This window comes from Octopus sinensis, linkage group LG3 (genome assembly GCF_006345805.1).
Source record: "Octopus sinensis linkage group LG3, ASM634580v1, whole genome shotgun sequence".
Lineage (NCBI taxonomy): Eukaryota > Metazoa > Mollusca > Cephalopoda > Octopoda > Octopodidae > Octopus > Octopus sinensis.
In genome coordinates, this window is record NC_042999.1 from 143563593 (window position 1) to 143573683 (window position 10091).

General features: G+C 37.6%; 1 non-coding gene across 1 annotated transcript; it reads left to right on the top strand.

Annotated features, from left to right (window-relative positions):
* The first annotated feature begins 1170 nt into the window (after positions 1–1170).
* Positions 1171–1252, top strand: Trnas-aga. Its single transcript has one exon. It is a non-coding gene; the product is annotated as a tRNA-Ser (tRNA).
* The last annotated feature ends 8839 nt before the right edge of the window (positions 1253–10091 follow it).

Sequence of the window (10091 nt, forward strand, 5' to 3'; positions counted from 1 at the left end):
TAAGGGTTTGAAAATCCAGAATTTACAGGAAAAATTATATTTTAGGCAGCAGAGAGCCTTAACACAGACACCTGATCTTTTAGAAATAACTGTCAAATATCCTTCAAATCATACAGTCGTCATGAGCAAGCAGAAAACAAGGAATAATGTGATTCTAGATTGTGGTGTTCCTGAAAAAAAGGACGGTCGCGGCTGGAATTCCTTAGACCATACGTTTGCCATGTCAGTACTGACCTGTTGTTTAAACTTAGATATACTTAGATATGTTTCGACCAAAGATTAGTCCAGGCCATGTCTAACTCAACAGCACCTATATATATAAACATCTCGACAGAGGACACTCACTAAACAAATTGAAGAATTCAAGTAAACAAAACGATCGTCAATTATATCGTGCACCTACCAAATATGATGATGAAGTGAACCTGTACACACTTAATATGCATACCTCTTGTGGTCAGAATTTCGACTGAGGAGGCTATCATTTATCGAAATGGGTACACTATTAGCAGTCCAATTTGCTGGGGAAAACGAGTTAAAATAGATATCTATATAATAATCTATTTCTTTCTCAACTAAACGAATTGAAGGCATGACTGATCTCGATTATTGGGACCGCCTTAAAGCCTTGAAACTCTACTTTCTCCAGCGCCACTGTAAGCGATACATCATTTGAACGATGTGGAGAGTATACCGCCAGCATTGCCCAAACGACCTGAACATTAGTTTCAAGGTTCATCCAAGGCTGGGACCACGGGCCATACGTCCCCTGCCCAATTCAGGATCACAGCATATAGGTACACTGCGACATAATTTCTTTTCCTCAACAGGCCCTGCCCTGTTTAACATTATCCCGAAAGAGATCAAAGAGGGAAAGGATCCCATCGCCTTTAAACGGAGTCTGGACAGATTTCTTCAAGGTATACCGGATAAGCCACCCATACCTGGATACAACTCAATTAACAAGAACTCACTACTTGAATGGACCATAAACAAAACTTGACTTAAACAGGATTTAGATAATCCTATCAGGTGGTGCTATTAAGTTAGACATGACCTGGACCAATCTTTGGTCGAAACATATCTAAGTTTATGTGTGTGTGTGTGTGTGTGTGTGTGTGTGTGTGGTGTGTGTGTGTGTGTGTGGTGTGTGTGACTGTATGCAAAGCAATCATCGTGGCCGAGTGGTTAAGGCGATGGACTAGAAATCCATTGGGGTCTCCACACGTAGGTTCGAATCCTACCGATGACGCTTTTCTTTTTATAAAGCGTACCCCAGAAGAGCCGCAGTCTAGTGACTGAAAGTAATGGATAAAATTATATATTTGTGTGCGTATATGTGTAAGCCACACAAATTATTCACAGTGCTCTACCTGTTTTATTTATGCTGAATGAATTATTCATTCTCTTCTACATCACTCTATTTCTCGCTTTCTCTTTCTCTGTGTATGTGTGTGTGTTTGTGACTTTATCTCTGTGAGTGGGTGAGACTAAAGCATTGTCACCCCTTCCAAAAGATGTGTTCCAAACACCCACCCACATAAAACCACTTTTTTACATTCCGTCCCGAAAACCTGGGAACTCGTATATATTAGTCACACGAAAGGTTCAAAAAGTCCAAAACAGAATGATAATGGTTTTTTTTATTTTTTTATTTTTTATTTTTACTTCATGGTAGTAATTTCTAAATTAAAATTTAAAAACCTTTTATCAAAGGTATTCTGGCACGCCTATTTAAAACAAAATACAAAGCGAACAGTTTTCACGATTTTCGTACAAACTAACGACGTAAGTTGTTAGAATCGTGGGAAATACAGATTAAATATCCATTATATAAATTTAATTGCTATCCTCTCCATTCTCAGTTCAAATCCCACCGAAAATGACACTGCGTTTAATCACTCTTATGATTTCTCATAGGGATGGCCCATAAATAGCATCACCAAAACTGTATCTCAATGACCAGACTTATACATGAACTGTAAAAATTACAGTTTCAGTAAGATGCTATTCCTATACAAAGCTCAAGTTAAATTCACATTAACCAAGGCGATGCCTTTGCTACACATACACAGACAACTAACTAATACTGTATGCAGAATAAGATCATCTTACTGATACTGATTCACCAAAAGCTCTCTGCTCTTAGTTAAAATCCCAATACCGTTGACAATGCATATGCTCATTCATCATCAGCTACAACCATTGGCTTCTTCCAGAATAACAACGGCCTCTGCTCTTCTGAACCAGCGAATTCAACATCTCTTCTTACCCAGGTACACCTACTTTTCTATAGCTCAACTGTGTCTATGCTCCCAAATTAAAACTAAACGCATTCTTCTAATCTCTTCTAATGACTCGAGTGTGTTATGAACTCACATTATTCTCTCGTACTTCACTTCTACCTTCAGCTGACCGCGTGACCATTTGGCCTTAGCGTATTAACATTAATCACTTTTCTCTATATCTTCCTCTTTTCTTTCTTCACTCCTCTCTCTCTCACTCTTACTCCACCTCTCACTCACTCCACCCCCACCTCTCTAACTAACTAATGAATAACGGGCGAACGAACCAGCAAATTATTATATAGATATCTATTTTAACTCGTTTTCCCCAGCCAATTGGACTGCTTATAGTGTACCCATAGGTTCGCTTCATCATCGTATTTGGTAGGTGCACGATATAACTGACGATCGTTTTGTTTACTTGAAATATTGATTTCTAATATAATACAACGACTCTAGATAAAAAGTTAACCGACCCTCGATTAAATTAAATTATAGCTTTTTCCGCAACAACTTTTTGTTGTGGACAGCATTTTGGTACTGAACAATGATTCTTTAAGTTTCAGTGGGTGGAACCCGTCTTGTTTATTTGTTGTTGATTTAATCATTTATTTATTAAATGAAAGAAAAAGGAGATTTGTTAATAGGTTATGCGAATGCGTGTGGGGGTTAAAAAAAGGCCTCCAACCACAAACGTATAAAAGATGATTTATTATTAAATCATCTTTTATACAGCACAACTGGGAGGGTCTTTATATATATATATACATACATACATACATACATACATACATACATATATACATACATACATACATACATACATAAATACATACATACATAGATATGTGAGTGTGTGTATTCTAAAACTAAATTGTTTGTTTTGAAGACGTTGTAGTTAAATAAACAGTAGAAAATTGCTCTCATTCAGAATTGATAGTGCTGTCGAAGGTAAGAAAGGGTATGTGTACGTAGGAGAGAGAATTGGATTGAAAGAGAGATTGCGTATAATTTGTAAGAATGATTTAGTGTCATTCGTAAGAGAAAACGGGGAGATAAAGCTAGAAAAAAAAGGAAAGAAAGAAAGAAAGAAAGAAAGAAAGAAAGAAGGAAAGAAAGAAAGAAAGAAAAAGAGGTAATGCGCTGGAATGAATGGGCAAATGAGATTGTAACGATGTTAGAAATATGTATGAAAGAAACAAACAAAAAGAGAAATGGAAAAGACAGAAGGGGAGAATTACTGTTTGGGAGAAGAAATGTGGATATATGTATGTGTGCCAGTTGCGAGTTTGTGGGGTGGGGGAAGAATATAAAAAACAAAAAGAAACGTATATTGAAGTGGATTGAAGAACATGGAAGGACAGACAGACAAAGAGATGGGAGGAACAACGAAAAACGAATAAGGAGAGTGATATATAGACTAAGAAATAGGCCTTGATTGTAGGTATAACTTATACTGGTTACATTGTGAATGTTGGTCTGGACTTATACATTTTTCATGCAGAAGGCACCCCCGAGAAATGTTCTAGTCCCCGGTAGATAGATAGATAGATAGATAGATAGATAGATAGATAGATAGATAGATAGATAGATAGATAGATAGATAGATAGATAGATAGATAGATAGATAGATAGATAGACAGACAGATAGATAGATAGATATTACAGTTAAGTTAATTATCTGCTTATCACTCTTAATTTACAAGGACTGCATAAAACGTTAAAGAAGTGCTACTTTATAGGTGCGAATCCTGAGACACTACTGAGGCTATAATCAAGAAAGTGCTGATCTTCACGAACGATTACTTAGGAAGAATCCTTTGGTAACACTGTTAGCTGGTGAAGAATCCGTCAACTCTTTGCTAAACAATGAATAAATTGAAGCAGCCGGGAATGCTTTTGACATACATTACACAAACCATTAAATAACATTACAAGGCAGCCCTTTCATGGAATTTTCAAAGGAAATGGTTGATAAAAAAGTACTTTGTACAGAGCCCTACAGGTGAATGTCAAAGAGGCGAAGGACTTCTGGGATGGCCCAGAAAAGGAAAAGGCAGAGAATTTTTGTAAGTGACCTGCGTCACAGGACAATGACTAAAGAAGAGGAATATCACTGATAGATTCATCTTTGCAATAGTACCTTCCATAACCCATTGGGACATTGGGAACCATTAAAACCGTTCATTCTTATATAGGTGGTCCTACTAGAGTCCATCCTTCTTTAAGTGATAATGATTGCATTAATTCAGTACTAAAGGTTAACGAAACCTCCGTTACTTATACAATATCTTATTTCTTCTACAGACCGTCGTGGCTTACCTGGATCAGTGCACTAACCAAGGGAGCTTCTCTATAAACAAATGGAGAAAAGTCCGTCAACCTACAAGTAATAGCAAGCAAATCTCCCTTAAATCACACTATATAATCCATAAAAAGGTGGAATGCTCGCAGCTAAAATACTTTTGACAAAAGATCTGCTAAATCAGAGCTTAAATGGTATTAAACAGCAACAATAGCAGCAGCAACAACAGTGGAGGCGCAATGGCCCAATGGTTAGGGCTGCGGACTCGCGGTCGGAGGATCGCGGTTTCGATTCCCAGACCGGGCGTTGTGTGTGTTTATTGAGCGAAAACACCTAAAGCTCTACGAGGCTCCGGCAGGGGGGGGGCGACCCCCTGCTGTCCTCTTTCGCTCCAACTTTCTCTCACTCTTTCTTCCTGTTTCTTGTCCCCGACTTCCTACGCAACCGCTGAGCCTGGATGCGCATTCATCCATCCGTCGATGCTCTCGGTGTCGGGGGTTGATCTGCTTTCTCTTCTGCGGGTCTTACGAATAGCAAAGGACCACGTTTCGGACTTATCCCATCTTGCGAGCTCTGGGACGAAGACCGTTCGCTCAACAGCAGCAACAACAACTATGACAGTGCTTATCAATCTTCTGTCGTTCAGTGAATGAGAAACGCCGTGATATTTGTCATACCTGTTCAAAGTTTGATGAACCCAAACGTTGAAGGTTGCAATGACCACAAAACTAACATAGCATCATTGACAAGATACAAACTACCGATCTCTTTGATTGGTTTTTTCGCATTCTGTCGACTCGTCCAAATCGTTTCTCCAATCATACAGTGCTCTATTGCAACGGTACAGCTAGCTTCACAGTATTTTTGAGGCGTGTTTTGTAATTCAGCAATAAATGAATAATTGCATATATGATCGCTGATTATTGTAATACATAGAGAGGTTTATTTGTCGCTACAAGCAATATATTGTTTCGGCAGCAGACAGTTGAATGACAACGGCCAAGCTCACCTTACTGTATGAGGTTTTTCATGGGTAGGATTATTAACTACTGAAAGCAAAAACGGCGTAATAGACTGAGCCGATATATCGTTACTGATTTGATTCCTCTCGTCATAAAGTTACCCGTGATAAAGTAGCGTTATACTGAAAGAAAGAAAGAAAGAAAGAAGAAAGAAAGAAAGAAAGAAAGAAAGAAAGAAAGAAAAATGAATGAATGAATGAATGAATGAATAAAAGGAAGAAAGAGAATAGGGAATGAGTTATTTCATATATTAAATACTGCTAAAAACCTGATCGTCGTAATCATCACAGTATTAACAAACGTTGGTGATTTATACATTTTCAGCGAGCCAGTTTTGGAAATTCTAGGGGTCGCTGGTTAGAAGTAGCAGCGAAAAAATCCCTCAAGTATCACGGTTGAAATGCTTTTCATCGAAGGTCTGTCTTGTTAGATGTGATTTGGTGCCCAAACAACACTTTCTGATTGATGAACAAACTCAGCGAAAATTAAGTAGCGTGGATATGGAAACAGTGCCGTGTTGATGACAGAAACAACCAGCTGAAGTACCATCAGATATACAGAGGAAATAAAATGCGATACCTTGACTCTCATACTTCTGCTAAGACTTTTAATGTAATGAATAAAATGGCTTTAAATAAAGAACCAGCATTTAGTAACAGAGGAACCCTCAAAGTATTTTTAACATGATACCAAACTGTCAGTTACTTATACTATTTATAATACTAGTAAAATATCTGGTATCGGACTTTGTTCACTGCAGTAAATCGACAACAGCACCTTTGTTCACTGCAGTAAATCGACAACAGCACCTTACACCGCAAATGTAAGATGGAGTAAAATGCAACTAGAACCCTCGAGATTGCTACAAATACTAGGGTTCACCATAACTAAAGACCCCCTCCTGATGAATTCACATCCTCATCAAAACCAAAGCTGCATGCTTGTGATGCAGTTTTAGATATGCTGAGATAAATAAGTTGCTGTTCAAATCCAGAAAAAACATCAGACCATCACGACTATTTGCTCTTTAATAATATGGTAAGATCCACAGACTGCTCCCACTGTTAGCGGCGCTGCTGACATATAAACTGACATCCAAGACCACGTCCAATGAATGGCCACTCAACTGGGATGATGTTACTCATCAAACACGCCAAACAGCGGCTCACAAACATTGTCTCATCTTTCGGCCTTTTCCACCTCTTTAACAGTGAGTTGTGCTCCTCGGATTTGGCTCATCACGTACTATACCAACCCAGGCTTTCCCAGTTCCACCTCCCATCCCGTCTTTTTACCCATATTGTGTCCACTTCCCTCCCCAGACCCAGCACCAACGTTACCTACGCTGATCTCACCTCTCTCAAGTGGAAGATGGGGTGTAAAAAGCTTTAGGCAACGATTACACAAGCCAACAATGAAGCCTCTACACACTATAAATTGTAGCAGTTCTGAATACTTTACCTAAAAATATGATAGGATGGTCGTGGGTGGAACTCCCTGATCATAGATCTGCTTAATAAGAACTAATATGAGGGTAAACAAAAACTGTAAGTAACTAGAATATTGTAGAGTTAAAGAATGGTTCAGAAGTTTGCGATGCTAGAACCAAGTTAACCTGCATTGGAAGCACTTACCATAGCTTTCAATAAGAAATCCAGTTTTCTGTTGTAAGGGAAATAACTGGAATAAAAAAATCTTGGCTTATGTCCCTTGAAGCATTATTGCCGAGAAAAGAAATATGAGTCAAAATTTAGAATGCCGATCTGAAATGACAAAAATTAGTCAATAAAATTTTCTGAATTCACTATAGCCACATTTAAATCTGAATTGTATTCAGATTTGTGAAGTAAAACACCAGAATTGACCTAATAAGCTGGTATTCCATACATAACAAAATTTTTTCCTTCATTACTTTCGTGCAGGAGTATATCATATTATGCTATACCATTGCATGCATTTCTTTCTCCTTATAAAATTTACAAATTTGGTAATAGTTGTTTTTAATTTAGACATAAGGCCAGCAATTCTGAGGTTACGGGGCAAGTCGATACCGCTGATTCGAGTACATGACGGGTACTAATTTCCTCGTCCCTCTGGAGTTCCTGAAAGGCAAATTTAAGCTCGGTATGATTCAAGCTCAGAAGATAAAAGAGTCGGAATAAATGCCGTGAAATTTTTCTTTCTTTTCGTTTTCGTTTTCTTTTTTTTTTATATCCTGATAATTCTGCCAACATTACTAACATTAGTTTGAATTATAATAATACACTGTAAAATCCTACAAGTTTTTAAACTTTTTACTTCCTTCAGGATGAAGTATTTTCTTTATTGCATCTGTTCAACAAATGCTTTCGAAAACAAATTTCTGTTAAATAAAGACATTCATCAATATCAATTTATTTGCGTGGTTAATTATATTTCAATGCAGTACCACAATTACTTCCCTTTAATACTCACGGGAGGTAAGTATTGCGGAATTATTAAAAACGTTATTCTTTCATCATCATTGTAACGGCATAACCTTAATAATAACTTCATAAACTCTGATCATGTTGCTTGAGATACACCAACACATTATATTTCTATCATTTTTCTATTTTCGTCTAAATACAAAAAGCAAATATATATATATATATATATATATATATATATATATAGCAATAATAAATCTCTGAACGAGATGTAAACAGAAACCGCTCGACAACGTAAAGTATACTAGCCATCTCAATATGGCTAACCACTAAGGGTGGGTGTTACTGTAGCTTTTAGCCCCAGGAGATCATCGTCTCCAGCTGGCTTTAGGCACACTTTCTGTGCACTTATGGTATTTGCAAAGGGAGGTCATCCCTCTCTCGTAGACCTAAGCGATACGCACGGACTGCAGTTTCGAGGTAATTTGTCTCTTGTCAACGTAAGGTAATCACCGGTTTACGATGAAAGGAAGACCTGTTTGCAAATACCTATGGGTTTTTCTAGTAACTTCCGTCACGTTTATATATACGTTTATGAATTTGTGTTGCAAGATTCCTGATGTGAAACCGTGTATTGAAACAGTTGAAACAGATGCATTTTTTGTTTTGCTAAATAAACACACACACTATATATTTGTTCCTCACTCGTTTATTACTGTTCTTATTCTAACTCATGTCTAATTGTCCGGAAATCTTTCGCTACACATCTGCAACCTCTTTAGCGACACTTTCCGTCTCCGTATGTACTCTTGCTCCGCTTATTCCATTCTCTTGTGACTCTGTGAGAATGGAATAAGCGCAACAAGATCACACACGAAGGCGGAAAGTGTCGGTGAAGAGGTCACAGATGTGTAGCGAAAGATTTCCAGACAATGGACATGTGTTTGAATAAGAACAGTAATAAACGAGTGAAGAACGAATATATAGAGCGTGTGTTTATTTAGCAAAAAGAAATGACCGTCCCGAAATGCAACAATATATGTATATATATTTTTTTTTTGTGACCCCCTTCGATCAGACACTGACCATGGGCTTGCACCTAGAGAGTTACCCTCTGAGCCACATCTGGGCAAGGTTGTTTTTATGGAAGACCAGCAATCGCCCATGCATACCGGCCTCCCCTCTCCACGTCACCAGTGTTATCCAAGGGAAAGGCAAGGGCCGATACAGCTTGGCACCTGTGACGTCGCAACTCATTTCTACAGCTGAGTGAACTGGAGCAACGTGAAATAAAGCGTCTTGCTCATGAACACAACACGCAGCCCAGTCTGGGAATCGAGCTCACAACCTCACGATCGTAAGCTCGACGCTCTAACCACTGAGCCACGCACCTTCACACACACACACACACACACACATACATATATATATATATATATTATATATATATATATATATATATATATATATATTATATATATATAATATATATATATATATATATATATATATTATATATATATATATATATATATATATAATTAATCAATATAGGGTGGCAAAAAAAATTTTGTAGAATTTTTTTGCCACCAGCGGCCTAGTGGGAAAAAATTAAATAGTCATAGACCATTTTTAAGTTCAACATCAACAATCAAGGAACGGCCATAATAGGCCATTCACCCACTAGAAATAACAGCCAAAGCTTCAACCGCAAATAAAAATCAATTCCGTAAACCAGAGAAAATTTAAAAAACATTTACCCTGTAATTTCTTATACGATGCACCGTTTCATCTGCTGTTAATGGTAAACTAACCTGATTAAATTAAATCAAGCCAATCTTCCATAGGCCCTCAGATTCTTCAGTAAGAAATAGCCCAAGTCGGAACAGATATTTTCACGAGGCATTTCCGACCCTGCCAAGGTAATATCTGACCTAAAATTTTCAAATCATCGCACTCGCGCCAAATTTATCGGCAGCAAATAAATATAAGCCGTCGATTCCATTACGGAATTAACCAGAAAATTCATAATTAATCAATATAGGGTGGCAAAAAAAATTTTGTAGAATTT